Source organism: Sinocyclocheilus rhinocerous, unplaced genomic scaffold, assembly GCF_001515625.1.
Source record: "Sinocyclocheilus rhinocerous isolate Xijiao unplaced genomic scaffold, SAMN03320098_v1.1 scaffold3493, whole genome shotgun sequence".
Classification (NCBI taxonomy): domain Eukaryota; kingdom Metazoa; phylum Chordata; class Actinopteri; order Cypriniformes; family Cyprinidae; genus Sinocyclocheilus; species Sinocyclocheilus rhinocerous.
This window is the reverse complement of record NW_015647951.1, coordinates 64,548-77,579: the sequence shown is the minus strand read 5'-3', so window position 1 is coordinate 77,579 and position 13,032 is coordinate 64,548. Positions and strand designations below refer to the sequence as shown.

Sequence of the window (13,032 nt, the reverse complement as noted above, 5' to 3'; positions counted from 1 at the left end):
TGCTGCTCAAGAAACATTTCTGATTATTATCAATGTTGAAAACAGTTTATATTTCTGTGGAAACTGTGATACATTTTATTTTTCAGGATTCACAGATGAATAGAAAGTTCAAAAGAACAGCATTTATTTGAAATAGAAATCTTCTGTAACATTATAAATGTCTTTACTGTCACTTTTGATCAATTTAATGTGTACTTGATTAATAAAAGAGAATCTTTTTTTATTCTCTAATAGAATCTTTCTATTAGAAGAAATCTTGATGGCAAACTTTCCACTTCTGTACCTCAATATTCAGGTGTGTTTGATGAAACTCACCCATCTGGTTTTTGTTTGGCAGGTAATACGCATTTAAAGCTTGCGGTGGAAGAAGCCACCTGTGGAAACACACACACACACACATTTAATTGCAGAATATTGTATTTTAATGGACACAAATCAGTGGCAGTTTATTTATCCAGCACATTTCATCCACAGAGTGCTTAAAAAAAGAATCAGAGTAATCAACAGATGCGTGAGAAACAAAAACAACAATAAAAGCAAAGAATAAAAAATGCTTAAAAACTGATTTAAAATGTACTAAGCATCGCATGGATTGAGATGTGGGCATGAAAAGCATCTGAAAGTGTGTGTGCTCTGACCGTTCTGTTCAGACACAATGCGCGCGCGCGCACTCTCTCACACACACACACACACTTTTCTCATTGAAATCAGCAGTAATCGCATGCTGCCATGCTTCTGGATCAGTGACATCACTTCCTGTGTGGTTCTGTCAAACTCACGTCGTCTTGTCCACCTCTCTTTGGATCTTTTTGACGGAGAGTTTGACATTGTACTTGATGCTGCTGAGGATGTTCCTGAAGTAGGTTTTCTCGTTCACATCAAACTGTCGAGGAGAAATAAGAGGACTTGACCTCGAGATCTCGTCTGGAATGGGATCATGTGATCGCTCAGAAGCGTCTTACCCCGTACTCCTCGTCGATAAGCTCAGGCTTTAACAGAAAGTCAGGATAACCGGTCATAACCATCATGTGCTGCAGCTGAGAGAAACAGATTTCAGAATAATCAGAAAAACTCTCAGTATGAACTCAATGTGATCTGAGCTGCTCCACGTTCATGTTATAGCTCTGTCCTCTTACTCACTATTTCATCTAAACTTGTTAACTCTTTAAAGTCGGACTGAAATGTAATCGAGCTCTAAACGAGAAGATCAGTGTCACCTTCGCTCGGGCAGCGTCTCTGGTTTCTTCATCCATCCAGTCGAGCTCCTGCAGTCTCTGATCTAACGAGTGTTTAATGTCCTCCACCAGCTCCTGCACCTGAGAACGGGGGCGGAGACTAGATGTCAATCAAAGGAGCCGTGACGTCTGATTGGGTCTGTGTATGTGGGAACTAAAACTGACTGACTGAGGTCAAACTATCATAACACATAAATAATAAATAAATAGTAAATAAAAAACAAGTGCAAAAAAAAGGAAAATAATCAAATGACACACTGTATATTTTATTAAAATATTTAATTTAATATTTAATAATATAATATTCCATATTTAATTACATAAAAAATGATTTTATATATAAACAATTTGAGTTTCAAATTTCTAGCACAAATAACTATATATATATATATAACATAAAATTACTCATACTATATGTGATATATATGATTTCAATATTTTTGACATGTACCAGTGTTATTTTAGTGTTCATTAACATACTATTATAGTTTTTGTTAATACTATGAATTAATTTTATTTGTATATTTTCACTTGAATTTCAGTAAGTTTTAGTACTGCTGTGGTGTTTTTGTCATTTTTTATTCGTTTTTTTTTTTATATTCATGATTTAATATTTTTAATGTTAATTTAATTTATTTTAATTACATAAAAAAATCAATTTTATACATAATTTGAGTTTCAAATTTCTAGCACAAATAACTATATATATATATATATATATATAAAACATACAATTACTCATACTGTATGTGATTTCAATATTTTTGATTATTTTAGAGTTCATTGACATACTATTATAGGTTTTGTTAATACTGTGAATTAATTTTATTTGTATATTTTCTGTTTTCACCTGAATTTCAGTAAGTGTTAGTACTGCTGTGGTGTTTTTTCAAATATGAATAATTTAATATTTTAATGTTAATAAATATTAACGATTTTGCATGTATTCGTTTTAGTTTGTTTACAGTAATTTAGCTAATGTGGTACTTCAAGTTAAACTAGACAAAAACAAGAAATGCTGCCTCAACAACGAGCTGAAATAAAACACGTTTATATTTATTTTATTTCAAGTAAAGAAATTCTGTGTTCCACTAAAGAAAGAAAGTCATTTGTGGATGAAGAATTCCTTTAATAGAACTTTTTCCACAAATCTCTACACCCCGCCACGCACACCATCTGGGAACGAAAGAAGTGCGATTCGATCCATCCATCATTCTATCTATCTGAGAAGAAAAAGAAGGAAGGAAGAAGATGAAAGCTAAACAAACACTGGGCCGGTGGAAGAGAAACAGATCGACTGCATTAGAAAAGAAAGAGTAAGGCGAGACGCCCAAAACAACGCAGCACTTTTCTATAGGAAAGAAAAATTAGCAATGAGTCACTCGATATCTCTATTAGACGAGATAAAGTGGAGACTGAAGCTTAGATGTTTCTCCTGAAAAGAGACCCCAGCAATCTCACACTTATATAAGATATCATCACCGAAACACCGCAGCTTCTGTGTGGAAGAAAAACGTCTCAGGTTAGGCATGTAACCATGGTTCCCTGAGAACAGGGAACTCCACGCTGCGTCCTCTAGAGGGCGCTAGGGGAACGCCTTCAGCGTGACCGGTGTCTGAAGCATGAATGAAAAAACGACAATGCCCTTGACATTGGCAGGCGGCAGCCTATGATGTAAACAATAAAGGTTTTTCCTCAGTGTTTTTCTTTCCGTTGTGTTTACCCCATGGATCCCTTCACTCGCCCCGAATTCCTCCTTCTCCTGCTGGAGCCGGAAGGCAAGACTCTCGATGACCATACCAGACTGTTCCTGTTGGTCACTAACATCACCAGCTATCTGGACGACGCGCTCTGCACTTCCTATGAGGCAAGTCTGAACGCCGAGTGCAGAGCGCGGTCATCCGAAGATGGTCCTCGGGAGGAATTCGCCGCCCTCGTGGAGTGGACTCTGGCGAGAAATGGGTCGCCGCAAGCCGTGGACGGTGTGAGCGCGGAGAGGAGCTCCGCCCCCTGGATCATGGCTGAGGGTGAGCTGACTATGGCGGGACATAAGGGCGAGAATTTGGAGGGAATTCAGGGTCAAAACGAGGAGGAGAGACCTCGGAATGGCTCCCGATCCCCTGTCGACATATGTTTAAATTTGTATACTGAAACGTACAACATGGACATAACTGTCACACCCCTGTGGACTGTTGATTGTGGTTTCTCCCTCTGTGTCCTTATTTGGTTGTTCCTGTTCTCATTAGTTAATCACCTCATTGTGCTCACCTGTCTGCCCCTCGTTATCTGCCCTTTATCAGTTCCTGTCTCTTGTATTCTAGTTGGTCGGTTATTGTGAATGTTGATGTCTACCCTGTCTGGATTTCCTGTTGTCTATTTATTAAATGTTATTGGTTTCGTCATCTTCGTCGTCCTGCCTGATCTCTTGAACACCCTGCCCGTGACAACTTTCTGATTTCTCTAAAGTGAGAAATGTTTCCTTGGCAACTAGCTGAAATAAGTTTTTAATATTTTTTTTTATTTTATGATTTTATTTCAGTTAACATTTATTTTATTTCAAGCAGCAAACATGTTTTCGTTTTTTAGTTTAGTTTCAGTTTTAGTTAAATTAATTTGTTGGGGTGTGTAAATTATAATGCATTACAACATAACACTAGCTACATATAATCCATATAACTATTACTAGGGATGTGCATGATTTCTCTGAAGTGACACCAGTGATCAATAATAATAAACAACCAATAATCAGTTATTATTTTGCGTGAACTGACTTTTTTCTAAATTTGAAATTCAGTAGCAGCTGTACAAATCTGACTCAAACAGGGATAATTTGTAAATTTATAATTGCAACACTTTTCACCAGCATTCAGCAAAAAATAACTATTTAAAATGCACGTTGCATTAAAAAGTGTGTGCGCTCATTATGAATTTTAATCTGTTTTTCGTGTTTGACAAGATTGAATTGCACCTTGTGTCTTTATTTCTGAGGCGATGAACGGTCCTGAGCTCAGTGCTGCTCACCTTGGCTCTGCTGGAGGAGGAGAAGTGCTGCTGGACGAAGAGTGCGCCGAGGGCCATGCCGAAGTGTTTGTTGGCCTGATTGAGACACAGCCGCTCCAGATCCAGCTGACGCTCGCCTCCGTCGATCTCGCGCGAGAACTCGTGAATTGTGCTGCGAAACGCCGTGGAGAGATGCTCGCTCAGCGCCGCCACGATACGCCACAACATGTAGTTATGAAGAACCCTGAGAAACAGAGAGAGAGAGATGCACCACTGATCAAAAGTGACAGTAAAGACATTTATAATGTTACAGTAGATTTCTATTTCAAATAAATGCTGTTCTTTTGAACTTTCTGTTCATCTGTGAATCCTGAAAAATAAAATGTATCACGGTTTCCACACAAATATTAATGTTTTCAACATTGATAATAATCAGAAATGTTTCTCGAGCAGCAAATCAGCATATTAGAATGATTTCTGAAGATCATGTGACACTGAAGACTGGAGTAATGATGCTGAAAATACAGCTTTGATCACAGAAATAAATTACAGTTTAACAGATATTCACATAGAAAACAGCTGTTTTAAATTCGAATAATATTATACTATTTTTACTGTTTTTTATCAAATAAACACATTTAGTCTTATTTTTCATCTTTATTTTCAATAACACGAAATAAAACAAATTAAATGCTGCTCATTTCTAGTTTATAAGATTTCATTTCACTTTTTACTTTATTTTATTTACAATATTTTAATCTATTTTATTTCCAAACTAATCGATCATATTATAAAATATTTAAATATAAATGCAATTTATTAAATTATATTGTATTTTATTTTAATTTAAATGTTTTATTTTATTTTAAATATTTTAATCATTATGTTTTATTTTCAACTTTATATTTTTATATTTGATATATTTTTATATTTTATTTTTATACTTTCCTAACAGTCGAAATTAATTTATTTAAAATATATATTATTTTAACAAACAAACCATGGGTTTAAAATGTTTTGAATCTATCTATCTATCTATCTATCTATCTATCTATATATATTTCTTTCTTTTATTTTTTGCTGCTGAAAATTCAGCTTTGATCACAGCAATCAGTTACATTTGAACAGATATTAACATAGAAAACAGCTGTTTTTAATTATAATAATTTTTCACTATTTTTAACTGTATTTTTTATCAAATAAATGCAGCCTTAGTGAGCAGAAGAGACTTCTTTTAAACCCATTAAAAACCCATAAAATCTTACTAACCCCATACTTTTGAATACTAGTGTAGATTGTCACTGTCAAGCTAAGTTGCAATTCGATGCCTATAAAGCTGTCTAAACTAACCACCTCAGGTAGCACTACAGGCCAAAGAGTTCTCTAGATGCAACAGCATTTAATCGTGTCCATGTTCAGTGAATTAAAGCTCTGTAAAGACAAACCCCATCAATCACACACACACACACACACACACACACTCTGGAGAGATGACATCACCCAGCTGTGGCCTACTGGCCTTATGGGATATTTAAGCTGCGACACATGACGTTAGCATTTTAATCACAACACGGTTTGGCAGCGTGAGCTGCTTCTCGCGCCAACAAAGCACTTCTGACAGAATTCAGCTGAAGGAGAGACGAGAGACAGACAGAGAGAGAGAGAGAAAGAGAGGAGGAGATAATGAGAGAGGAAGAAGAGGAGAACAGAGAGACCGTGTGAATGGGTTTTATTAACGAGTTTGTTGTTTGTTTCTCTTTGCGCTGCGTCTGTGTGTGTGTGAGTGAGTGTGTGTGTGTGTGAGAGCGGCTCGCAGCGAAACACACGCAGCTTTAAGCAACGTTAAAACACTTTCTACTTTTATTTTACAGTCAGCACAACGCAGAACGCCAGGCCTCCGGTTCCTTCAGTGCCGGTTTCACTTGGAAAGAAGAGAAGCGAGGTTTACGAGAACAAGCATTTGATGAGAATGAGGTTTTGGTCCTGCGGAGACGCTCCAAGAGCAGAAGCACCAGGAGGGACGTGAAGAGAAAGAGCTAAAAACAGCAAAGCGCCAGAACAAAGAGCAGAATAAAAGTCATTTCTCTGCCTCTGCTTCCGCGGCCGCCTGATGAGAGTCGCGCATCGCCATGGTGATTTTAATAACAGTGATTATGAAGGAAGGGGTCATTGTGAGAATATTATGGGATATGATGTATTATTACACAATGACACGAGAGGGACAAAAAGACTTTTCCACAAGAAAAGGAAGAGAAATGTCTAATATCACTGACATCCAATCAGACAATTTCCTGAAATCATAAAGTAGTTTAATATTGAAAGCATTCCACCATCTTTAAGACTCATGAAGGAAATTATAGACTAGATAGGGTTAGAGTTCATCTCACAAAATGTATTCTTACGTTCGTAAGTTTGGGGTCCGTAATACTTTACATGTCTTTGAAAAAAATCTCTTCTGCTCACCGAGGCTGCATTAATTTGATAAAAAATACTGTAAAAATTGTGGATTTCAAATAGCTGTTTTCTATGTGAATATCTGTTAAACTGTAATTTATTTCTGTGATGCGCAGCTGTATTTTCAGCATCATTACTCCAGTCTTCAGTGTCACATGATCTTCAGAAATCAGTATAATATGCTGATTTGCTGCTCGAGAAACATTTCTGATTATTATCAATGTTGAAAACATTAATATTTCTGTGGAAACTGTGATGCATTTTATTTTTCAGGATTCACAGATGAACAGAAAGTTCAAAAGAACAGCATTTATTTTAAATAGAAATCTTTCGTAACATTATACATGTCTTTACTGACAATAAAAGCAGTGTTATTTTAGAATCACTGAAATAATATTATGTTTTTTATTAATATTTTGGATCGTTTTTTTATTTGAAGTTTTACTATTTTTTTTTGTGTATTTTTGTTTATTTTATATATGTCCTTATAGTTTTATTTATTATTAAGTAAGTTTGTTAAGTATTTAGTATTCTTTAAGTACTAAAGGAACTGTTGATGAAATCATTAGAACCGTCTGTCACATTAAAGTGGAAACAGTTAAATTCTCATCAATAATTCAGACACAGTCAGTGTAAAAGAGAAAAGACAGAGAGAGAAAGACAGAGATGGACAGACAAAAGAAAGTTCAAGTAAATTCAATTATTCTCACAAAAACAGAAAATATAGCAGCAAACAACACACAGAGGACGGGCTGGTAGTGCACACACACACACACACACACACACACAAACACAAACACAAAACACTCACATTCACTCACACACGCACTCTCACACACACACACACTCACAAACACAAACACAAACACAAACACAAACACAAACACAAACACACACACACACACACACACACAAACACACACACTCACACACACATCGGTTTATATTGCGAAACGCTGAAAATGTGTTGAAAAGTGTTGCAGTACTCTTTGTCTTAATTTTTACCACTAGCTCTCATCAATTGTTTCATCGATTCAAACTCATTTTGTGAGACATTTTACCATGATATTTTCACTAAATCAAGAATGCTGATTTAATTAAATTAATACATGCACTGCATGTTCTGCGATGGGTTATCTTAATGACATTGAAAATGAAGAAATTACCCATAATCCTTAAAAAAAAAAAAAACTGAAACAGTACAAAAGTAATATCTATTTTGTTTTTAATTTTATTTAAATATTTATTTTAAATATTTATTTTATTTTTATTTAGTAATTATAATCATTATTATTATAACTATTATTATCATTATCTTTATAAGCCATATTGAGTTTTGACCAAATTGTGCAGCACAACAACAACAAAGATAATCCCATTTTTAATTCACAATTGCAATTTTTATCAGAAAAATTGCATTTATTGTTTTACAGTATTAATATTTATTATTTTGTTTTTATTCAGTATTTTTTATTTTGTTTAGTATTTTATTTAGTGTTTTTATTTAAGCATTAATATTATTATTATTTTATAGAAATATTGAAATATAAATCACAAAGGTTTGGCCAAATTGTGCAACCCAACAAACAAGCATAGCAATCAAGAATGAATGAAATACAATTGAAAAAAATATGAATCATGTTTTAAATCACAATTTAATTTTTTTATCAGTAAATCCATTTTTTTACAATAGCAATATTTTTTGTTTGTGTATATTAAGTATTTTTATTTAATTTAGTATTTTATTCAGTAATAATAATAACAATAATAATACATTTTGGCTACACTGTGTAGCCATACAAACATGCCCAAAAAAAATGTTAATTGCATTTTAAATAGCAATATTTATCAGAAAAATCTTAATTTGACACCGTGACTCTTTCAAACCTCTTACCGTTTAGACATGGTTTTAATGATGTCCGACACCGTCTGCATGTAGTCAGTGGCCAAAACTACGATCTCCTCTTCCTCAGAGAAATTATCATTGAAGATCCGGTCTAACAAACGCTTCCAGTGGAACTACAGAGAAAGAGATGTCAATGTTTATGCTTCTCTCGAGTGACTCTTTCAATGAAATACAGAAGCCAGTAAAACTCTTGCTTGAGCTGTCTGCCCTTTGCTTATTGATTTATGGTTCATTTATATCTCCCCAGTTGATTGATTATATTGTAAATTGCAAACATTCTTTGTATTAAAAGTTTTCTGAAATGTTACATTTAAAATAAGGCATTATCGAATTAAATATGCACTGTGCATACATTTGTAGAAAATAGATCTGAACACTGGATAAACTCAGGTTCAAAATTCTTGTTTGATTTTGTTGACATATTAGAGTTAAAGGTTTTTACTGAGGGGATTTTGGATTTCTCTTTTTATCAGTTTATAAATCAGAAAACACTGTCAACAGTCAGAAAAATTTTTTTCGGTATGTTTTTCGGAATAAAGTGTTGTATAAATCAGTGTGAATGATATATGAACAAACCCTTCTATAAAATCCTTCAGAATATAGAGAGGAATAAAACTCTAAGTTTTGGTGTATGTACGTGCTGCTAAAGTAGAGAAAAATCTCTTTAAAGATATGTATTATAATTGAAATCTACAGCCACAAATAGATAAAGTGTCATAAATGAAGCATAAATGTTTCCACTAGTCTTGAAAAAACACTTTATGAAAAGCCCAAAATCACAAAATTGACCAGTGCATGAATAAGCAATGTTTTTGCCAGTAGCATCTCTCCTTAAACTCTATTTAACTTTGTCTGGCTCGGCACAATGGCTCAGTCACAAACCGTAGTGACACTGTCTACCTAGAACACTAACAAGGGCTTAAACTGGTTTAGTATGATCAGCCCAAGCTGGTAATAACTACAATAACAATACACTGTATAAACACAAACTTGAGCTCTTACATTCGCCATCAATTCAATTGCACATTTTACATGCTTGACGTTAATATCATTATATAAGTCGCTTTAGAATATGAGTCGCAGCACATCAAAATGATTAAAAAAACTCATATTATGAAAAATATGGTACTCTGACCAAACATATAGACTAGAGAATAAAGTCACTGTTTAATATCAGCTAATAATAAAAACACACTAAATATAAGAGTGTGTGTGTGTGTGTGTGTACCTGTTTTTCTATTCTGGTGGGGACTTAAACCTGAATGCACACAGACTCATGGGGACTCGTGTCATGGTGGGGTGTGCGTGTGTGTGTGTGTACTCACACTTGGAGCCATTTTCTGCAGTTGTTTCAGTGTTATTCGGTTGTACACGCTGCTGATGTCCTTTCTTTGGTCGTCGTATTCAGACACAGTGATCTTTGCGAAAAAGAGAAAGAATGTTAAATAACACAAACATGCTTGTTCACACAAAACGGTCTGAATTCATGTACACATTTACCACACACAGATTTATACAAACACACACACACACTGGAGTTCAGAAGTCTGAATCATTATAGTGATTCAGATCATTTGGGTGATTCATTTGAATGAACAGGTGCAAATATTCAGTTTAAAAGTTTCTGGTCTCTGTGTGGCATTTTAAATGCTCATTTTGTAATTAAATACATATTTAGTGAAACACAAGTTATTTGTGTCTGTTGGGATTTACTGTAAATGTAATGTGTTTCAGTTTGATGCTTTCATATTGTGTTTTTTGTTCCAGAAACGTTCTCAACAAATACTTAAAAAGAAAAAGGAAAAAAAGAGCCAAATCATTGTACGGGTTACAAAAAAAATAGATATATGACTTTATTTTGTTAACTAAAGAGTTAAAGATACACAAAAAGTAAAACTTTAAATACATTTTTTTATTTGTTTTTGTTTATTTATATAATTTTACTTGTAACTGGTTGTTATGTATCTGGATGTCTTGTTATATATGTAAATTGCTTGTGTTGTTGAATGTTTGTTATTGTTTCTCCAAAAAAAAAAACATGCATATATGACTTTATTTGCCCAAAGATACTTAAAAAGTAAAACTTTTGAGTATCTTTTTATACATTAATTTCATTTTTATAATCAAATGCATAAGGAGCGATTATAAATCGTGTTTTTATGGCTTAATTCCTTAAGTTTTTGTCTTTCTTAAGTGTACTGATAACAAAAAATCTAGATATGACTAGTATGTATGTTTAACTAAAGAGTTAAACATACCAAAAAAAAAAAACTATGTAAACCTTTGTATTTGTACTTTATATTTGTTACTTATCTATTAACACTTAATATTTTGCATTTAAAAATTCTGTGGTGATTATCTGTGATATCTGGACATGTTTTTTTATGAGATTAATCCACGTTTTTAATGATCTCTCAGTGGGATGTCGTGGCTTGTCAATTCAGATTTGTAGCACAGATCTGATGTCATCGGCGTGTGAGAGAGACTTCATTATTAAGAGACGCCAGCTCATCTGTGACATCATCAGCAGCTGTGACACGATCAATGAGACGTGTGAGCTCACAGCGAGAGACAGATTGCAGACAGAGTCCAGAACAAAAGAGCATATGGAGAGATGAAGAGAGGCGTTTCACCTTCACACTGTCTTCATCCTGCCCCAGATACAGAGTCCTTTCCGGCAGAGTCAAACCCTCCTGATCGATCTACAATCACACACACACCAGCTGATGTTACTTTGAAACAATACCTACCCTCACAAACGCTCACAAACGCACTCTCTCACCCGTATGGCGTTGCGTGACGAGTTTTTATCGTCCACGCTGACGGTGAAAGAGAAGAACACGGACGTGCTGTAAACTGCCTGCGTCTTATACAGCATCTCATTAAAATCCGGCCTCACGGGGGCGGAGCCACTGTCCCACCCTGCCCCTCCGGGAGGAGCTCCGGACAGGTCCCACCCACCACAGCTGTCAATCACTTCAGTCATAGGCCCCGCCCCCAGGCGATCGATTTCCTTCATATTGATACACGAGCGGTAAAATTCTTTAACCTGTGGGAGAAAATGACACGTTTTAATTAAAATATCCATTTACAAATATAATTTATTTGCAATTAAATAAATATTTTTATTATCTTAAAAGCTTTTAAAAAATCCTGTTGAAATTAGGAAAGTAATATATATATAGTTTGTATTTATATATGCATAATAAATATACACAGTATACACACATTTACTATGTAAACAAAAACCTTTATTTTGGATGCGATTAATCGCGATTAATCGTTGGACAGCATAAATTTTTACACAAAACATTAGAAATGTCATGAAAAAATTGCTAAATCCAAACGTGTGAACAAAAGAAAACGCCAGTTATTTCTTTCGATTAATTAAGAGTCTGTGATACATTTTAAATATAGTCATTATTGCATTTATATGGAAACCATTTTATGTTTTATACGAATTGCATTTTATGTATTTATTTATTTATTTTTCAGGATTCCACGGTTTGTTTTTTTGTTTTAATTTTCAGTTTTAATGGTTAAATAAAATTTTTGTAATCAAAAAGAATCTCTAATATTACTTAAATCAAATATTATTTAAAAGCTAATTAAAATAATGAAACTTATACAATTTAACATGAAAAGTTTAACAAAAATTACAATTTTAGGGCCCTATGAAATCCCTTTTTTTTTTTTTTTCCCAAATTCTCTGTTTTACGTTTTAGTTTTCTGGATTCTGTTTTAGAGGTTTAACTAAATTTTAGCAAATCAAAAAGCATCAATTAAATCAATTAACCTAATCAATTAAATTCATGAAACTTTAACAATTTCATAATTTATTATAATGTTTACAATAATACAGCCCTAAGAAATTTTTATTTTTTCAGAAATTCTGTTGTTGGTTTTATTTATCAATGCACATATTGTCACTTCAAGCTTTTCCTGGAAATCAAACCAACGACCTTGTGTGAGTTAAATGAACGCGCTATATAACTCAGCCTTATTGCTTTCATAAAATGTTTTCTGTTTCACGTCACAGATGCCATTATATCGTGTGTGTTTTAGCTTGACTGGAACGCTGGAATGAACGATTAGCATTCAAAACCATCCGTTTCAGAAGTACTGATTAAAAAGCATGATTAAAAACGGATCTGTCCTTTATGACAAGTCTTTCTTCTTATTTTTTTATATGGCTTCTAATGCGCCTTCCTAAAGTTGTTTAGATTGATTTCAGACACTCGAGCATCAGAGAAACACTGGCCAATGACTCAAAGGCCTGGATCGATCCGAGAGAGAGACAGAGAGAGAGAGAGACTCCGGGGAGCAGCGACTGATGGATGGAGAGAGGTGGAGAGTTGATGTGACTTGAGTGGGTAAGGAGAGAGTGAGGCTTAGCCACACTCACACACACACACACACACACACACGCTACCCATC

At 34.3% G+C, this 13,032-nt stretch overlaps 1 pseudogene; it reads right to left on the bottom strand.

Moving 5' to 3' along the window:
• The window catches only part of LOC107709404 (endothelin-converting enzyme-like 1), a 53,478-nt pseudogene that overhangs the window by 6,798 nt on the left and 33,648 nt on the right, over positions 1 to 13,032 (bottom strand).